Below are 20418 nucleotides of genomic sequence, written 5' to 3'. Positions count from 1 at the left end.
AAACAAAGATGAGAATTTTAAATTCAAGACGTTGCTTGACCGGGAGTCAATGTAGGTCAGTGAGCACAAGGGTGATAGGTGAACATGACTTGGCGCAAGTTAAGACACCAGCAGCAGAGTTTTGGATGACCTTAAGTTTACAGAGGGTAGAATGTGAGAGACCAGCCAGCAGTGCATTGGAATAGTCAGGTCTAGAGGCAGCAAAGGCAGAAATAAGGGTTTCAGCAGCAGATGAGCTGAGACAGGGATGAAGTCGGGCGATGTTGTGCAAGTGGAAATAGCCTTTCTTCGTGATGTTGCGAATATGAGAAATTCATCTTAGAGTCAAATGTGAACAGACTGATTTAGTCTCAGACAGTTGCCAGGGAGAGGGGTGGAGTCAGTAGCTAGAGAATGAACAAAGAACAGTACAGCACAGGAACAGGCCATTGAGCCCTCCAAGCCTGCGCCGATCTTGATGTCTGCCTAAACTAAAACCTTCTGCACTTCCGGGGTCCGTATCCCTCTATTCCCATCATATTCATGTATTTGTCAAGATGCCTCTTAAACATCTCTATGATACCTGCTTCCACCACCTCCCCCGGCAACAAGTTCCAGGCACTTACCACCCTCTGTGTAAAGAACTTGCCTCGCACATCCCCTCTAAACTTTGGCCCTCTCACCTTAAACCTATGTCCCCTAGTAACTGACTCTTCCACCCTGGGAAAAAACTTCTGACTATCCACTCTGTCCATGCCGCTTATAACTTTGTAAACCTCTATCATGTCGCCCCTCTCTCTGCCTGTCAATACTCCTAAGGGTTCTGCCATTTACTGTATACTTCCCACCTGCATTAGACCTTCCAAAATGCATTGCCTCACATTTGTCCGAATTAAACTCCATCTGCCATTTCTCCGCACAAGTCTCCAAACGATCTATATCCTGCTGTATCCTCTGACAATCCTCATCACTGTCCGCAACTCCACCAACCTTTGTGTCGTCCGCAAACTTACTAATCAGACCAGCTACATTTTCCTCCAAATCATTTATATATACTACAAAGAGCAAAGGTCCCAACACTGATCCCTGTGGAACACCACTAGTCACATCCCTCCATTCAGAAAAGCACCCTTCCACTGCTACCCTCTGTCGTCTATGACAGAGCCAGTTCTGTATCCATCTTGCCAGCTCCCCTCTGATCCCGTGTGACTTCACCTTTTGTATCAGTCTGCCATGAGGGACCTTGTCAAAGGCTTTACTGAAGTCCATATAGATAACATCCACTGCCCTTCCTTCATCAATCATCTTTGTCACTTCCTCAAAAAACTCAATCAAATTAGTGAGACACGACCTCCCCTTCACAAAACCATGCTGTCTCTCGCTAATAAGTCCATTTGTTTCCAAATGGGAGTAAATCCTGTCCTGAAGAATCTTCTCTAATAATTTCCCTACCACTGACGTAAGGCTCACCGGCCTATAATTTCCTGGATTATCCTTGCTACCCTTCTTAAACAAAGGAACAACATTGGCTATTCTCCAGTCCTCTGGGACCTCACCTGTAGCCAATGAGGATGCAGAGATTTCTGTCAAGGCCCCAGCAATTTCTTCCCTTGCCTCCCTCAGTATTCTGGGGTAGATCCCATCAGGCCCTGGGGACTTATCTACCTTAATGCTTTGCAAGACACCCAACACCTCCTCCTTTTTGATAATGAGATGACTGAGACTATCAACACTCCCTTCCCTCAGCTCATCATCCACCAAGTCCTTCTCCTTGGTGAATACTGATGCAAAGTACTCATTTAGTACCTCGCCCATTTCCTCTGTCTCCGCACATAGATTCCCTTCTCTGTCCTTGAGTGGGCCAACCCTTTCCCTGGTTACCCTCTTGCTCTTTATATACGTATAAAAAGCCTTGGCATTTTCCTTAACCCTGTTTGCCAATGACTTCTCATAACCCCTTTTAGCCCTCCTGACTCCTTGCTTAAGTTCCTTCCTACTGTCTTTATATTCCTCAAGGGATTCGTCTATTCCTAGCCTTCCAGCCCTTACGAATGCTTCCTTTTTCTTTTTGACGAGGCTCACAATATCCCGCGTTATCCAAGGTTCCCGAAACTTGCCAAACTTATCTCTTCCTCACAGGAACATACTGGTCCTGGATTCTAATCAACTGATGTTTGAAAGACTCCCACATGTCAGATGTTGATTTACCCTCAAACAGCCGCCCCTAATCTATATTCTTCAGTTCCTGCCTAATATTGTTATAATTAGCCTTCCCCCAATTTAGCACCTTCACCCGAGGACTACTCTTATCTTTATCCACAAGTACCTTAAAACTTATGGAATTATGGTCACTGTTCCCGAAATGCTCCCCTACTGAAACTTCGACCACCTGGCCGGGCTCATTCCCCAATACCAGGTCCAGTACGGCCCCATCCCTAGTTGGACTATCTACGTATTGTTTCAAGAAGCCCTCCTGGATGCTCCTTACAAATTCTGCCCCATCCAAGCCCCTAGTACTAAGTGAGTCCTAGTCAATATTGGGGAAGTTAAAATCACCCACCACTACAACCCTGTTACCTTTACATCTTTCCAAAATCTGTCTACATATCTGCTCCTCTACCTCCCGCTGGCTGTTGGGAGGCCTGTAGTAAACCCCCAACATCGTGACTGCACCCATCCTATTCCTGAGCTCCACCCATATTGCCTCGCTGCATGACCCCTCCAAGGTGTCCTCCCGCAGTACAGCTGTGATATTCTCCTTAACAAAGTTTGAAGCAGGGACAGAAAACAATGGCTTCAGTTTTCCCAATATTTAATTGGAGGAAATTTCTGCTCATCCAGTACTGGATGTCAGATAAGCAGTCTGATAATTTATCAACAGTGGAAGAGCAGGAGAGGGGATAGTGAGATAGAACTGGATGTCGTCAGCATACGTGTGAAAACTAATGCTGTGCTTTCAAAAGATGTCGCCGAGCTGCAGCATGTAGTTGAGAAGTAGAAGGGGGCCAAGGATAGATCCTTGGGGGACACCAGAGGTAAAGTAGTAGGTGCATTATAAAACAAAATATGACACTGAGCCACCAAGATATCTGGTTACCTATCTCATTTGCTGTTGGTGGGACTTTGCTGTGTGCAAATTGGCTGGTATGTTATCCTACATAACATTAGTGACTATACTTCAAAAGCAATTAATTGGTTTGTTTTGTACATTCTGAGGATGTGAAAGGTGCTATATAAATGTAAGTCAACTAAAAAATTGACAAGGTTAAAGATAAAGTTTTCCCACTTAGTAGTAACTAAGTAAAATACACTGATAGGCTGAAGGTCATAACGTTCGAACGAACACTATGGACCATGACAGTTCCTGAATTGGTACAACCATGGGAATATCATGCTATAGAAACCAATTAACCAAAAGTGGGTGACGCAGTGGATAGCAATGCAGCCTCACAGCTCCAGCGACCCGGGTTCAGTTCTGGGTACTGCCTGTGTGGAGTTTGCAAGTTCTCCCTATGACGGCGTGGGTTTCCGCCGGTTGCTCCGGTTTCCTCCCACAGCCAAAGACTTGCAGGTTGATAGGTAAATTGGCCATTGTAAATTGCCCCTTGTGTAGGTAGGTGGTAGGAGAATGGTGGGGATGTGGTAGGAAATCTAGTATTAATGTAGGATGAGAATAAATGGGTGGTTGTTGGTCAGCACAGACTCGGTGGACCGAAGGGCCTGTTTCAGTGCTGTATCTCTAAATAAATGAATAAATTGGATTTTTAACTGTGCCAACATAGAGGATTATAAGCTGGGATTGCTCGCTGTTCACATGCTGAGCGTCACTGTATTTACCGGTCACCAGTCAGCTGCACTTCTGCAGTCTTCACAGCAATTCAGCTCTGCATGAGCAGAGTGAGAAAGCCGCAGGGAGGGAGCAGAGAGACGCTCAGTAACACAGGGAGGCCATGTCGGCTGATCACACCCAGCGACCACGCTCCCAACTACAGGCAGAAAGAGAATTCACTCGCTTGTCGAGCCGACAATTCAGGGTTTGACCTCAAAACTGGAACCCAGCGACACGACTGCCTGAGATGGGGCGGAAGCTCTCACTGCCCCGTAAGTTTGTTACTCACCGAGTCGCCCGTCAGTGCTGAGTGGGAGCGGTGCCGCCGACTGACGGCAGCAACAGCGGCGCTCAGCGGCTCGGTGCCCTCCCAGTCAGGGTGGCCACTTTCTAATTTTGGCAATTTTTCTCTCCTGGAAATACCTAGGCTAAGTTTCCATGGAGACTGGCAGCCCTCTGATCCCAGGTTCCATCCCTGCTCTCTTTTTATTCGTTCATGGGATGTGGGCATCGCTGGCCAGCATTTATTGCCCATCCCTAATTGCCCTTGAGAAAGTGGTGGTGAGCTGCCTTACTGAACTGCTGCAATCCATATGGGGTAGGTACACCCACAGTGCTGTTAGGAAGGGAATTCCAGGATTTTGACCCAGTGATAGTGAAGGAATGGCGATCTAGTTCCGAGTCAGGTTGGTGAGTTCCTTGGAGGGGAACTTGCAGTTGGTGGGGTTCCCATGAATCTGCTGCCCTTGTCCTTCTGGGTGATAGAGATCACGGGTTTGGAAGGTGCTGTCTAAGGAGCCTTGGTGCGTTGCTGCAATGCATCTTGTAGATGGTACACACTGCTGCCACTGTGCGTTGGTGGTGGAGGGAGTGCCAATCAAGCGGGCTGCTTTGTCCTGTATGGTGTTGAGTGTTGTTGGAGCTGCACCCATCCAGGCAAGTGGAGAGTATTCCATCACACTCCTGACTGGTGCCTTGTAGATGGTGGACAGGCTTTGGGGAGTCAGGAGGTGAGTTACTCACTGCAGGATTCCTAGCCTCTGACCTGCTCTTGTAGCCATGGCATTTCTATGGCTATTTCAGTTCAGTTTCTTTCTGGTCAATGGTAACACCCAGGATGTTGATAGTGGGGGTTCAGTGATCGTAATGCCATTGAATGTCAAGGGGAGATGGTTAGATTCTCTCTTGTTGGAGATTGTCACTGCCTGGCACTTAAGTGGCAAATAACATTTGTGCCACACATCAGCCCAAGCCTGGATATTGTCCAAGTCTTGCTGCATTTCTACACGGACTGCTTCAGTATCTGAGGAGTTTCGAATGGTGCTGAACATTGTGTAATCATCAGCGAACATCCCCACTTCTGACCTTATGATCGAAGGAAGGTCATTGATGAAGCAGCTGAAGATGGTTGAGCCTATTACAACCTATATTTCTATAGCATTCCTTATGGATACCTTGGCAGCAAAATGTGGCTGCATTGCACCCTTATTTTCCCCACTACAGGTGCCATGGTGGGACTAAAATAGCATCTGTGCCATGCATGCACACATATGGTGTGGGCTGCAACATTCTGGGTAGGTCAGAAGTGTGGCGCTGGGACCGTGTGCAGGAAATATGCAGATAGTGGCATGTCTGCATCTAACACTGATTTGACAACAGCGATGCTATTTTTGACCTCGGTGGTCCAGCTAAGGCCCTCTGTTAACCTTGCACAGCTGGATATGTGTTCAGTAGCAGGAAGGACTTCCCATCAGGCTTATTGAAAGGGGTCAACCAGTCTCAGGTTAGTTGCTGAATGATTTCTACTGGCTGCAGCTGAGTTGGCAGAAGTGTTTGGCGGTTTGTACTGTTGTTTAAAATTGGTGAAACTGAATTGTCGGGAGCTCCATATTAAGAGGCCAGATGTCTCAAATAAAAACAGAAAATGCTGGAAACACTCAGCAGGTCAGTCAGCATCTGAAATAGTGTGTTGTGTCCTGGAAAAAGAAAATAAAGACTTGCATTTGTATGGCACCTTTCATGATATCAGAACATCTCAAAACACCTACAGCCAATGAAGTACTTTTTGAAGTGTAGTCACTGTTGTAATGTAGGAAATGTGGCAGCCAATTTGCACACAGCAAACTCCCACAAACAACAATGTGATAATGATCAGATAATCTGTCATTTTTAATGATGTTGACTGAGGGATATATAGTGGCCCGGACACTGGGGATAACTCCCCTACTCTTCTGTGAATTTTTTTTTTACAGGGAGTGGTGTGATATGTGGTGAAGGTCTTGGGTTCTGACATTAAGGGTTCATGCTCAGACTTCTTGCTGTTAGTCATGAGTGCTGTAGGTTTCATCCCCCTTAGCCTGCAGCATGACAGTGAGAGTGAGCAGAGGTGACACAGACGAGGACCACCAAAGCTCACTTTCACAGCCACATCTCCTGCCTCAGCACCTGCCTCTGGCTCTAACTTATTCCATGTGGATTCCAACTGAAATTCCACCCTTCATGTTTCCAATCCACCCACAATTAGTTCAACAATTTCAGACTGTGACCTCTGCTCCTATTTTGTTTCATTTGTCTTTGATGTTTTTGGTTTTACTCTCGCTTTTCTCTTTTTTTGCATTTGGATGGCATCTGTTCATCATTCTGCCATTCACACCTCCTCTGGACACATCTTTTGTTTCTTTATTTGTTCCATTTCCACTCCCTTTGGCCTTATAGCATAAACCCTCTCATCATTTAATCTCTCCTGTCTTCCATCCCATCACAGACCTTCACTCCACCCTCCCCCCTTCCACTTGCTTAAACCTATTACATCTCCAACTTTTCCCAGTTCTGATGAAAGGTCATCGACCTGAAGCGTTAACTCTGTTTCTCTCTTCATAGATGCTGCCTGACCTACTGAGTATTTCCAGCACTTTCCATTTTCATTTCAGTTTTCCAGCATCCGCTCTATTTTGCTTTTGTATTAGTGTTTAATTCACTGCCACTTCTCTTCCAGGAATACCCACCATGAAGATGTTCTGCTCTTCTCTCTGATGGGATTTCCATTTGTTTCTTTTACTTTCTTCACCTTCATTGCTTTCTATTTCATTTCTCGTGTTTGATCAGATAGCTACCAAAATTCACAGAAGAGTAGGGGAGTTATCCCCAGTGTTCGGGCCACTATATATCCCTCAGTCAACATCATTAAAAATGACAGATTATCTGATCATTATCACATTGTTGTTTGTGGGAGTTTGCTGTGTGCAAATTGGCTGCCACATTTCCTACAGTGACTGCACTTCAAAAAGTACTTAATTGGCTGTAGGTGTTTTGAGATGTTCTGATATCACGAAAGGTGCTGTACAAATGCAAGTCTTTATTTTCTTTTTCCAGGACACAACACACTATTTAAGATGTTGACTGACCTGCTGAGTGTTTCCAGCATTTTCTGTTTTTATTTGAGACTTCTGGTTGTCCTTACAGAAGATTCAATCAATGCCTCTTAATTTGGAGCTCCCGACAATTCAATTTCACCTTTTAATGTTAATGGTTTCCTGTTCCCTTGAGTAACCATATGCTTCCCTGTGCCGTTGGCCTGTTTCTAGTTACCCACCATTCCATTCTTGTTTCTATGCTGTATGACTCTATGACTTCTATGTTCTGCGGGACAATTCTAACCAACTGTTGTTGCCTGTTCTTATAACATGCTGTAAAGTTGCTACCTGTATGTTACAGTATGCCGCATTTTCTCCTATCTTGATGCTGCCACACTGTAGCTGAATGGCCATCAAGACCTGCGGTATGTTTCTCAAGGGACTGAAGCATTCGATACTTTATTTAATGGTACTTCTCTGTGAAAAGTAACCATGAGCTGTTTCGAATAAAAAAGGAAAATCCTGAGTGTGTGATTTAACGTTACAAAATTCAGAAGTAGCTGTTAGTCACGCTGAAGAATTGACAAAACTGCATCATAAAAGAAAGACTTGCATTTATATAGCCTCTTTCATGACTTTCGGATGTCTCAAAGAATTTTAGTCAATGAAGTACTTTTAAAGTTGCTTCACTGTTGTAGGAAATGCAGCAGTCAATTTGCACACAGCAAGCTCCCACAAACAACAATGTGATAACGACTTGATAATCTGTGACTTTTAATGACGTTGAATGAGGACTAAATATTGGCTAGGACGCCAGGGATAAGTCCCTTGTTCTTTGAAATAGGGCCATGGGACCTTTTAAGTATGCCTGAGAGAGCAGCTGGGGCCTCAGTTTAGTGTCGCTTCTGAAAGACGGTACCTCCAACAGTGTAGCTCTCCTTCAATGGAGTGTCAATCTTGATTTTTGCGCTCAAGTCCAGGAGTGGGACCTGAACCCACAACCTTCTGACTCAGAGGCATAAGTGCTACCAACTGAGCCTTGGCTTCTGAAGTTTCCAATAACCCTCCTCCCCAGATCAGCAGTTTTCATGTTTTAAATTCAAATTGCCAAAAGCCAGAGTTTAAACAGAGATTAATTATCTATGTAAAAGGACTAGTGGAATTATCACTGCTTCCTGAAATGTCTCCACTTCACAACATTTAATTGCTACAGCTGAACAATACCTATGGTTTATTTACACAGGATTTAAGTGAACGCTGCACATTAAAGCAAAGCAGACAGAGCATTTTATGGATAACTAACCAGATTACGGAAGAATACAGACTCTTTGCAAACACCTAACAGGGATTTCCTTCAGAGGCACAGGCTACTTTATTCAGTTTGTAAATATTTATGTTATTTTTAGAGCAATGTTACCTCCAAAACCACAGCTCCCAATTTATTTTTAAAATCTTACACTGTTGTTTAATTTAGGGACGCTCTTTTGTATGACACCACACATTCTTCAAACAGAGGAATAATGTTTCAGCTGGAAACTCTAAGGTAGAACTATAAACATTGGATAAATCCTTTGTGATTTTTCAATTACAAGCTGTTTGAGTGAGTCACTGTTTCATTGCAAAAACATAAATGCTGCTGGTGACTGATAACCAAGTACCATTAATATTTTCCCTCCTTCACTCTCATCCTTTCCTCCCATTCTTTTCTCTTGTTATTTTTTTCTTTCACCCTTCATGCATGTTTTCTGTTAGTTTGACGCCAGTAGTAGGGAAAATGTTCGAATCTATTATAAAGGACGTGATAACTATACTTAGAAAATAATGATATGATTGGGCAGAGTCAACATGGATTTATGAAAGGATGTTACTTGTAGCTTAGTTAAAGGAGAACCAGTGGATATGGTGTATTTGGATTTTCAGAAGGCTTTTGATAAGGTCCCACACGGGAGGTGAGTAAATAAAATTAGAGCACATGGGACTGGGGGTAATATACAGATAGTAATAAACAGGTCATTCTCAGGATGGCAGGCTGTTACTAGAGGGGTACCACAAGGATCAGTGCTGGGGTCAAAGCTGTTCACAATCTATATAAATGATTTGGATGTGGGGAGTAAATTTAATATTTCCAAATTTGCTGATGACACAAAACTAGGTAGGAATGTAAATTGTGAGGAGAATGCAAGGAGGCTTCAGGGGTAATTGGACAGGCTAAATGAATGGGCAAGAACATGGCAGATGGAATTTAGTGTGAATAAGTGTGAAGTTATCCACTTTGGTAGAAAAAACAGAAAGAGTATTTCTTAAATGATGAGAAATTGGGAAGTGTTGATGTCCAAAGGGATCTGGGTGTCCTTGTTCATGAGTCACTAAAAGCTAGTATGCAGGTGCTGCAAGCAATTAGGAAGGCAAATGGTATGTTGGCTTTCATCGCAAGGAGTTTTGAGTACAGGAGTAAAGAAGTCTTGCTGCAATGAAATAGAGCCTTGGTGAGACAGCACCTGGAGTATTGTGTACAGTTTTGGTCTCCTCATCGAAGGAATGTCACGGACCTGTAATTATTTTTTCTCCTCAGATTAAAAATAGTGTGTGTGCCTTTAAGACTTTGTTAAAAAGAGTGCACGTATAGGGGAGAAAGTTATGGAATTTCTGGAGACACAGAACACCAGCTGCATTTTTGTTACCCTGGACAGCAGCAGGAGAGAGAGGTCGCATGATGCATTTGGCTGTGTGTGGAACTGGCAGAAACCGGCTAAAACCCGTTTGTTCTGAGAGACTTTCCAGCATGGCAAACTGAAGAGAAAAGGAGCTGTTTTATTCACTCTCAGCAAAAATTCTACAGGAAGCAACAAGCCGAGTTAATTCCCTGAGTGAAAAGGAAAAGCTTTTCTTTTTCAAGAAATCGTTTTTATTGCTGTGTTCATCGTTCTAAGAACTGCTTATTGCTACTGTAGCCGCAAAGTTGAATCTACCGAAGGACTATTTTCATCAAATCCGGCACAGTGGCGCAGTGGTTAGCACCGCAGCCTCACAGCTCCAGCGACCCGGGTTCAATTCTGGGTACTGCCTGTGTGGAGTTTGCAAGTTCTCCCTGTGTCTGCGTGGGTTTTCTCCGGGTGCTCCGGTTTCCTCCCACAAGCCAAAAGACTTGCAGGTTGGTAGGTAAATTGGCCATTATAAATTGCCCCTAGTAGAGGTAGGTGGTAGGGAAATATAGGGACAGGTGGGGATGTGGTAGGAATATGGGATTAGTGTAGAATTAGTATAAATGGGTGGTTGATGGTCGGCACAGACTCAGTGGGCCAAAGGGCCTGTTTCAGTGCTGTATCTCTAAAAACTAAAAAAAAAAGACTTCAAGTTACCTTTGACCATTTCCACATTGGAAGACCTCATCCACCAAAAACGTAATCCACAAAGACGTTCTTATTTTATTTATTCTTAAGAGACAGTTAATTTTTTTTAACTCCACTTTTAAAACCAGTTAACCATTAGTTTTTGAATGTTTGTGTGTGAATGTGGGAGTTAGATTAAATTAAAAAGTTATGAGGTCTTTAGACATAAGTTTATCTTAACGTTTAATATTTAGATTTTTAATAAATAGTTAATTTGTAGTTGTCTAAAGATACCTGGTTTGGTCTGTTTCATTCTGGGATTACTACAGTGTTTTGTTTGGCTGTTTTTCCAATTGGGTGTGAAAGTTTAAATAATATGCTGTGACCTATGGAGTGACGGGACTGAATTGACAGTGCGTTGCTCCCGCTGTGGTCGTAACATATTTGATTGGGTTGTTCATTCCGGGATCAGAATCAGATAAACTGGGTGGCTCACGTTTGGAATCATATTAATTACTTGTCTCTGGGATAACACATAAATTGGGGTCTTGCGCCTGGCATCATATTAATTGGAAACTTGATTGTTGGGATCCAAACCTAAAGCCAATTACAAAAAGAAAAGGAACTAGGTTTCTTGTATAATAAGGTACAGTCTGTACCAATGTAATGGCATTAGTAGTTGCAGCAGAGTTTCTGGGTAAGGAGAATGTTTCCCTCAGTGACTTGATAATTAACTAAGAGTTTTCTTTTTTTCTTTGGCCTCCTTGTCTCGAGAGACAATGGGTAAGCGCCTGGAGGTGGTCAGTGGTTTGTGGAGCAGCACCTGGAGTGGCTATAAAGGCCAATTCTAGAGTGACAGTCTCTTCCACAGGTGCTGCAGATAAAATTGGTTGTTGGGGCTGTTACACAGTTGGCTCTCCCTTTGCGCTTCTGTCTTTTTTTCTGTCAACCACTAAGTCTCTTCGACTCACCACTCTTTAGCCCTGCCTTTATGGCTGTCCGCCAGCTCTGGCGATCACTGGCAACTGACTCCCACGACTTGTGATCAATGCCACAGGCCTTCATGTCACGTTTGCAGACGTCTTTAAAGCGGAGACATGGACTGCCAGTGGGTCTGATACCAGCGACGAGCTCGCTGTACAATGTGTCCTTGGGGATCCTGCCATCTTCCATGTGGCTCACATGGCCAAGCCATCTCAAGCGCCGCTGGCTCAGTAGGGTGTATATGCTGGGGATGTTGGTCGCCTTGAGGACTTCTGCGTTGGAGATACAGTCCTGCCACCTGATGCCAGCGAAGACGGAATGAATTGAGACGTCACTCTTGGCTGACGTACGTTTTCCAGGCCTCGCTGCAGTAGAGCAAGGTACTGAGAACACATGCTTGATACACTCGGACTTTTGTGTTCCGTGTCTGTGCGCCATTTTCCCACACTCTCTTGGCCAGTCTGGACATAGCAGCAGACGCCTTTCCCATGCGCTTGTTGATTTCTGCATCAAGAGACAGGTTACTGGTGATAGTTGAGCCTATGTAGGTGAACTCTTGAACCACTTCCAGAGCGTGGTCGCCGATATTGATGGATGGAGCATTTCTGACGTCTTTTCCCATGATGTTCGTTTTCTTGAGGCTGATGGTTAGGCCAAATTCATTGCAGGCAGCCGCAATCCTGTCTGAGTCTCTGCAGACACCCTTCTGTGTGGGATGTTAATGCAGCATCGTCAGCAAAGAGGCGTTCCCTGATGAGGACCTTCCGTATTTTGGTCTGCGCTCTTAGACGGGCAAGGTTGAACAACCTGCCATCTGATCTTGTGTGGAGGAAAATTCTTTCTTCTGAAGACTTGAACGTATGTGAGAGCAGCAGGGAGAAGAAGATCCCAAACAGTGTAGGTGCGAGAACACAGTCCTGTTTCACGCCACTCAGGATATGACAGAGGTCTGATGAGGCGCCGCTATGTTGAATTGTGGCTTTCATATTGTCATGGAATGAGGTGATGATACTTAGCAGCTTTGGTGGACATCTGATCTTTGCTAGTAGTCTGAAGAGACCACGTCTGCTGACCAGGTCTAAGAGTAAACTAAAAGAATTGGCAGCAAAATTGGGGTTAGAATTGAAATCAGGTGCCAAAAAAGCAGTGATAATTGACCTAATAGCCCAACATCTGGAATTAGAAGAAGACGAGGAACAAGAAGGTAGTAAGTCAAGAGAGTGATGCCGTGAAATTAGCCAAAATTCAGTTGGAAATGAAAAACTTGAGGCTGAAAAAGAATTAAGAAAACTTGAACTTGAAAAAGAGGAAAGGGAGAAAGAGAGAGCACATCAGAGTGAAAGTGAAAGGGAAGAGAGGCAATTTAGGTTAAAAGAGATGGAACTAAAACAAAGGGGTGGTCTTGACTCCATGGAAAATTCAGGTCAGGAAGAATCTGAATTCAGGTCAGGACCCAGCGAGAAGTTGTTTAAATTTATACAGGCTCTTCCTAAGTTTGAGGAAAGGGACATAGAGGCATTTTTCATATCTTTTGAAAAAATAGCCAAACAGATGAAGTGACAGAAGGAAAGCTGGACACTGTTTATGCAAAGCAGGTTGCTAGGCAGAGCTCATGAAGTTTTTGCCATGCTTCCTGAAGAGGCTTCTGCATATTATGAGATGGCAAAAAAGGCTATTCTCACTGCGTATGAGTTAGTCCCTGAAGCTTACCATCAGAAGTTTTGGAATTTCTGGAGATTGGCTGGGCAGACATGTGTAGAATTTTGACTGTTGGATACGGGCATTATAGATGGAAACCACATGTGAGAACCTTTGAGAGTTGATTCTCTTGGAGGAATTTAAAAACTCCATTCCTTCAGTAGTGAGAACTCATGTAGATAACCTGAAAGTTTTGAAAGCTAGGCAAGCAGTGGAAATTGCTGATGATTTCGAGCTTGTGAATAAGCCAAAACCTTTTGTCCGTCACCCCCATATACCCAAGAAGGATAGAAAGTGGGAGAGTGAAAGGAAGGCAAGTAGCTGGGTACAAGAAGGAACAGCTGGGAATGCCCCAGGATCACCTCCTCAGGTCAGAAAGGAAGGTGCTGAGGGTAGAAGTGAGGTTCGCAAGCCGAAGTGCCTCAAAACGGGTCATCTTCGTTCAGAATGCTGGAAATTGCGAGGTAGACCTATAGGACTTGTTGGGGTACACAAAGTTAATGCGGAGGAAAAGACTAACTGAGAGTATAGCAGACCAGGCTATAGCTTTAACGACAGCTTTGTTTTTCTTTTTTTTTGTAGCAAATCGGTTAATGGAGCAACCACAGTACTGAAATTCCAGACAAATTTCCTGTAAAAACTGCACATCCCTAAAAACCTCATAATTTCCCGTTTAGATTTAAGGATGGGGAACTCTACTAAGGCTTGTACCTTTGCCGTTTTCGGCATACCGGTCCTTGCCCCACTATGCGTCAGAGGTAAGTTACTCTTGCTTTTCCGAATTCGTTTTTTGCCAGATTTATCACTAAGTCCACGTCTTGTAACTTTTTAAACAAGTTTATCTTAATAGTGTTTAAGATTTAGTTTTTTAATAAATAGTTAATTTGTTGTTGTCTAAAGATACCTGGTTTGGTCTATTTCATTCTGGGGTTACTAGAGTGTTTTATTTGGCTGTTTTCCAATTGGGTGTGAAAGCTTAATAATATGCTGTGACCTGTGGAGTGATAGGACTGAATTGACAGTGCATTGGTCCCGCCGTGTTCATAACAGGAAGGATATACTTGCCATAGAGGGAGTGCAATGGAGATTCACCAGCCTAATCCCTGAGATGGCAGGATTGTCTTATGAGAAGAGATTGAAGAAACTAGGCTCGTATTCCCAAGAGTTTTGAAGAATGAGAGATGATCATTGAGCATGTTCAAGACAGAAATTGATAGATATTTGGATATTAATGACATCAAGGGATATGAGGATAGTGCAGGAAGGTGGCATTTGCTCACCAAAGCTAGTGACAAAATTAGATAAACACAATTACAAATAAAGAGTGCCCTTCAGTTCCTCCAATAAAGTAATTCTCTTAAATTCACTTATGTCTATATCTGAGTCTATCACTGTTGATTCCGATTCAGCTATGACAAGATACTTATTAACAAGTGCTTTTCTGCAAAAAGTTGAATGGTTGTTACTGCATCTATCATTCAGTTACAAAATATTTAGTCACTAACTGTAATATTGTACACCAGAATAACCAATTTGTGTCCAGGCCAAATCTATTACCTGTTAGCAAATGTGCACTTTTAATATAATGTTAAAAATGATACAGACAACTTGCAAATGACATTGACCATTCAGGTTATCTGCCCTCAAACTGATAGTAAATGATGCACATTGCAATTATTTGATCTTTGACATACTTGTAAAACTTGCCCTTTAATCCAATTCACAGCAAATAAATCAGTTCATGACTGTTTCTAACATGCTGATTGCAACATAATACATTTTTACTCTGTCTTCCCTGACAGTTTTTAAAACTGCAAATGCAGCATAGATTTTGTTGAGGAGTCGTAGACAGTTCATCATAGATTACGGTTTATTAAAGCTATCCGTTACATTGTATTTACTATGTATTGTGTGTGGGTCAGCAGCATCCCTTTTTCCCAAAAATCACTCAGCCCCATTACACCATTGTTTTGTATTCATGTGGAACTTACAGTGCTGACTTCTGGAGATTCATGGATTTTCTTGCCTGTTTTCCCCTCAAAACAAATTCTGGAACAATGTGATTCCAAATGGATAGCAGCAGAATTGCAACATTTATATACAAGTAAAAGTCCAGCAACTTTCAATATGTCACTGAGTTTGTGTCCCATGTGAAAGTAGTGCGTGTCAGAGTGCAGAAATTGAGACATTCCCGATGTGACTTTTGCCATTTTAAAACACAAGGTTAAAGAATTGAAGCAGGGATGTCCAACTATTTTGCGTGGGGGGCCACATTACAATTTTTGTCCTATATAGGGAGCCGGTGAGACAATTTAGGAAAGACAAAGGCATTAAAACTTTATCTTACTGTTAATGAAAATTACAACAAATGTGCACTTTTGTGAAGAAGCTTTAAGTGAGAAGAATAATTTTTTGACTTACTTTCTCATCACTATGTTGGACACTTATTTAATGAGATACCTGCCACTTTTCTGCTTGCACAAGTAGTCAGTGCTTGCCCACACACTTGTAGCGAGGTGGAGTATTCAGGATAGATGTCCATCTGTCAGGAGTGATCTTGATCATGCTCTCTCCCTCCTTTCTCTCTCTCCCTCCCTCTCTGTGTCCCCCACTCTGTGTTGTCCCCCATCTCTGTGTCACCCCTCTGTGTTGTCTCCCCTTCTCCATCCCCAAATTCTCTCTCTCTCCCCTCTCTCCCTCTCTGCCCCCTCTCTCTCTTTCCACCCCTCTCTCTCCCACAGTCTCCCCCTCTCCCTCTCTCTCACCTTCTCTCTCTCTGCCTCCCCCTCTCTCTCTCTCTCGGCCTCTCTCCCTCTTTGTGACAGTTGCAGAGAGCGGGAACTCTCAGTAGAGCAGCTTTGTGGTTGGTCTGTTTTTTAAAAAAATTGCAGCTGTCGGTTTCACAGCTGATAGGTGCTTAGAGCAGAGACAGTGCTTCCCAACTTCGGACAAGTTCATCGTTTTCTGGCAGGTTCCGTTTTTTAAAAAAGCACAAGGAAAACCATGACTTTTCCGAAGTTCGGAAGTGCTGTTTCTTCTCTAAGCATCTGTCAGCTGTGAAACTGATGGCTGCGATTTTTTTAAGTCAGACCAGTCTAGAAGAAGAAGCCAATGGGAAATTTCCCATCCCTGAAGTTGCCAGTCATGGACCTCAAAATTTTACATAGACACCAATGTCAATGTGTGGACACATGCCAATCCCTGCTCATCCTTCTTTCTACGTATGTATGGACCATGACCTCTGGTTGTTCACCCACCCACCTCCCACTCTGCCCCAGAGTGCCATCCTTGACCCTGGCACTAGAAAGGCAACATACCATCCTGGATTCATGTCTGTAGGTGCAGAAACGCCTGTCTGTTCCTCTAACTAAAGAATCCCCTATTGCTATGGTTTCTCCAATCTTCCTCCTGCCCACTGCCCCCAACCCCTGTGCAGCTGAGCCAGCTGTAGTGCCATGGACTAGGCTCTGGCTGCACATCCCAGAGGAACCATCACTCGCACCAGTATTCAGAACAGAATACTGCTGCTCACGTTCTGAAACCCGGAGCTCGAGCTGCTGCAGCCGATGACACTTCCTGCATGTGTGGTTATCCAAGACATGAGAAGCGTAATGGAGTTCCCACATGGAACAGGATCCACAGGGTCCAAGCTGCCCTACCATGCCTCTCTTTATTAGTCTTTTCAACTTACTACTTAAAAAAACTCACCAGCTATTCACCAATCAGCTGCATCTCCTATGCTTACATCACTTTATTTTTAGGGAGGTTAATTGAAATGTTAACTCTTATTATCTAAAAACCTCCAATTTTAATTTACTGAAAATATTAAGACTTCTTTAGTTTTAATATCCCCTATTTTTTTAACTTTATTCCCTAGATCTGATTGACTAATTGAGCATGTAGTTATAGCTTTAGTTTTTATACTAATAAACTAATTAAGTCATCGTATGTATATGAAAGTGGTTTGTGGATTCCAATTTTGAGTTACCCAGCATCAAGCATCTTCCAAATTGAGATGGCCCTGTTTGGAAACATTACAGCTCAGGTAGCATCTGCTGCACTTTTAAGCTTTTCAAAAATGGCAGTGTGATGTCACCCTGCAGTTGACTGGAAGAACGACCTTGTAGTAGGAGCCCAATGACCGGTTGAGCTTTAGGGTTCAAATGTATAATTGGGAAGGCCATGGGTGGGGGTGGTTGCTGATAGTCTTGAAAAAATGAAAAATAAGTGAACCAAGGCAACCTAGAGAGATTTGGGTGAGAATGGATGAAAAAGATGGAACTTTTGGTTTTCTTTAACAAATGTAATTGTTTAAGTATTTATAAACAATCCTCCAGGGAGAGCAATGTCTCAAATGTAACTTTTTAGTTCTGGCTCACTGGAATTGTACATGTTAAAAATATATAATACATTTTAAAACAATATTATTTTCATGCAAAAGTGTTCGGCAATCAACATAGATTGTTCAGATCCTTACTCTACAAAACAAGATTTACCAAATAATCTCCGTATTAAGACAGTGCTTCCTAAATATGAGAAAGCATGGAATGAAGAAAAAATGACAATAAGCCCACCAAGCTTACTCTTTCAACAGAACATGTACAGTTATCCTATCATAGGGTCTGCACAACCCAGGGTGGGCAACCTTAACAACAAGAAGAAACATTTTTTTACATTTAATCAAAAACGCAAAATCTTAAGAGCCATAATGCAGTTACGCAAATGCCATTCATAATGAAAAACAAGACAGACATATTTATGGAATTCTATGCATCACTTTTTTAAAGACGCACATAAATGTACAGGTATCATTTGATTCTCAACAAGGTTTTTACAAAAAAAGTTAATTGAATGATACCTTCTCACAAGTACAATGTTAATTTTAAAAAAATTAAAATGGAACAAGCCATTTAATTACGATCAACGCCTTCAAGTTTACGGAGATCACTAACCAATATTGTATCTTGTAGCAAAATAGCCTCAAAACAAGGGCCACAGTTAGTTCCTGTCTTGATGTAAATATCTATGCCTGCGACCCGTGTGATCGGCTAGCATGCGATACGTAAATCATTGACCCAATGGCGCATTTTGCTTGGAAAAACAGTGCAATTGTAACTTGCAATGACTTTTGATCCCAGCAGGTTTTTGATAGAATTTCACAATTTTGTGATTAAACGTTTCACAGGTTCTAGTTGTTACCTGTTAAAATATCCATCACAGTGGAGATTTTTAGATATCTGATATTCTTTTTAAATTAGAACCACATTTAGAGAACTATTTTCTAAAAATTGAAAATGAGAAAATATGGGTTTGATCGATCAAGTGCGGGAGCCACAAGAGTCCTTAATGAGCTGCAAGTTGCCGACCCCTGCCATAACCTAATAAATCTCAAATGGAATGAACCACAGGTAACCCTCAGCTCAGTGAAATGTTGCCCCCACCCACCCTTGGTAATCAAATGAAACTCAAGAATTTTAATCCAACCTGACAATCCATGTGTGCAGCTCTTATCAGTTGCATTCCATAGGTGACTCAATCATTGTCCTAGTGTTCCACAGAATGCAGTATTATATGTATCTCCCTTTGTCCTTCTAACCTGCAATTCTACCCCTAAACAGATATTTATCCAACGTTTTTGAATGAAGAAGTTGACATAGCACCAATAGGAATGTATTCTACTGTGTAAGAGAAACAAAATCCTCTATTCCTGACTTCACTTGAGACTCATTAATATTTTACTTATTACAGTTTTACCAATAATCACTATCTCTAATTTCCCTCTCCACATCCTCCATTCTAACCTTTGAAGAGACATGGGAAGAGATCATGAATATACTTGTTTCCAAAACTGAAACCATCTGCTTGGTCAGATCCTCCCCCTGACCCCAATCTTCCTAACTGAGACCGTGTGTCCCAAGGCTGTGCAGTTTCTCCCTCCAGCTCTCATCAAACTAATTTCGCCCAATGAAATCACTACATCACCCAACTGTTGCAAAAATGTTTTAAGCGTGTATTCATCACCTCAAACGCTCACTGCATCATTAAATGCTTTCCGCCCAACCTCGATATCCTAACACCGCACCTTAGGAATACCTTGGTGTGAATGCAGTGTAGATTTACTAAACTGATACCTAGACTCCAGGGATTCACATTCCCTGGAATTTAGAAGGTTAAGGAGCGATTTGATCAAACTTTTCAAGAGATTAAGGGGAACAGATAGGGAGAAACTATTTCCCGTAAATAAAAACAAAATACTGCAGATGCTGGAAATCTGAAATAAAAGAACAGGATGCTGCCAGATCTGCTGAGTATTTCCAACTATTTCCTGTAGAGGAATCTAGGACTAGGGGGAAAAGTAAAAAAAAAATTAGATCCAGACCGTTCAGAAGAGAAATTAAGAAACACTTCTTCATGCAAAGGGTAGTAGAAGTTTGGAACTCTCTTCCGAAAATGGCAATTGATGCTAGATCAAATGTTAAATTTATAACTGAGATTGGTAGACTTTTTAACCAAAGGTATTAAGAGATTTGGGGCAAAGGCAGCCATATGGAGTTAGGCCATAAGTCAGCCATGATCTTATTGAATGGTGGAACAGGCTTGAGGGGCTAAATGGCCTATTCCTTTTCCTATGTTCCTATCTAACACTCCCTTAACATTTCAATAAATCAGTGGCCCAAGTTCTCTTGTGCAAAGTATCTTGACATTCATCACCTTCATCCTCACTAACTCCAGCAAATCATTTTCACATCCCTCCAGGGACTCACCACCCCTTATTTGGGTAACCTTTGTCAGCCAGTTGAAACAAAAAAAAGTGGTTGTATGATGCATGGCAGGTGAACTCATCAAGTGAGAACCCAGGGCATATACAATAAGTTGGGAGGTGAAAAGGAAAATAAGACTGGCAAAGAGAGAAAATGAGAATAAAACGACAGTCAACATAAAAGGGAATATATGCTTAGAGGTGCAGGGCAAGGCTAATATACTTAATGAGTACTTTGTATCAGTGTTCACTAAGGGAATGGAAGCTGACAAAATATCAGTAGAAGCAGAGAGATTAGAGGCAATGGATAGGATGAAAATTGAGAGGGTGGAAGCACTAAAAAGGCTGGCTATGCTTAGGGTAGATAAGTCACCTGGTCTAGATGGCTTGCATCCCAGGTTGGTAAGGGATGGAGATAGCGGAAGGGCTTGCCATAATTTTCCAATTTTCCCTGGATATGGAGGAAGAACCAAAGGATTGGACAGT

General features: G+C 42.6%; 1 protein-coding gene across 4 annotated transcripts in view; it reads right to left on the bottom strand.

Moving 5' to 3' along the window:
- The window catches only part of acot11a (acyl-CoA thioesterase 11a), a 133189-nt gene that overhangs the window by 107563 nt on the left and 5208 nt on the right, over positions 1–20418 (bottom strand). The window contains exon 1 of one of the 4 annotated variants that reach the window (XM_068037541.1): positions 18657–18679. The exons of 1 other annotated variant lie outside the window; for it this stretch is intronic. The gene's annotated coding sequence lies outside the window, so the exon portion shown is untranslated. Of the gene's footprint in view, positions 1–4097; positions 4150–18124; positions 18216–18656; positions 18680–20418 lie in introns of those variants that run through there. 2 more of the 4 variants (XM_068037538.1, XM_068037539.1) reach the window with 2 other exon arrangements.

This window comes from Heterodontus francisci, chromosome 8, assembly GCF_036365525.1.
Source record: "Heterodontus francisci isolate sHetFra1 chromosome 8, sHetFra1.hap1, whole genome shotgun sequence".
Taxonomy (NCBI): domain Eukaryota; kingdom Metazoa; phylum Chordata; class Chondrichthyes; order Heterodontiformes; family Heterodontidae; genus Heterodontus; species Heterodontus francisci.
The sequence above is the reverse complement of the archived record's forward strand: the minus strand, read 5'-3'. Positions and strand labels throughout refer to the sequence as shown.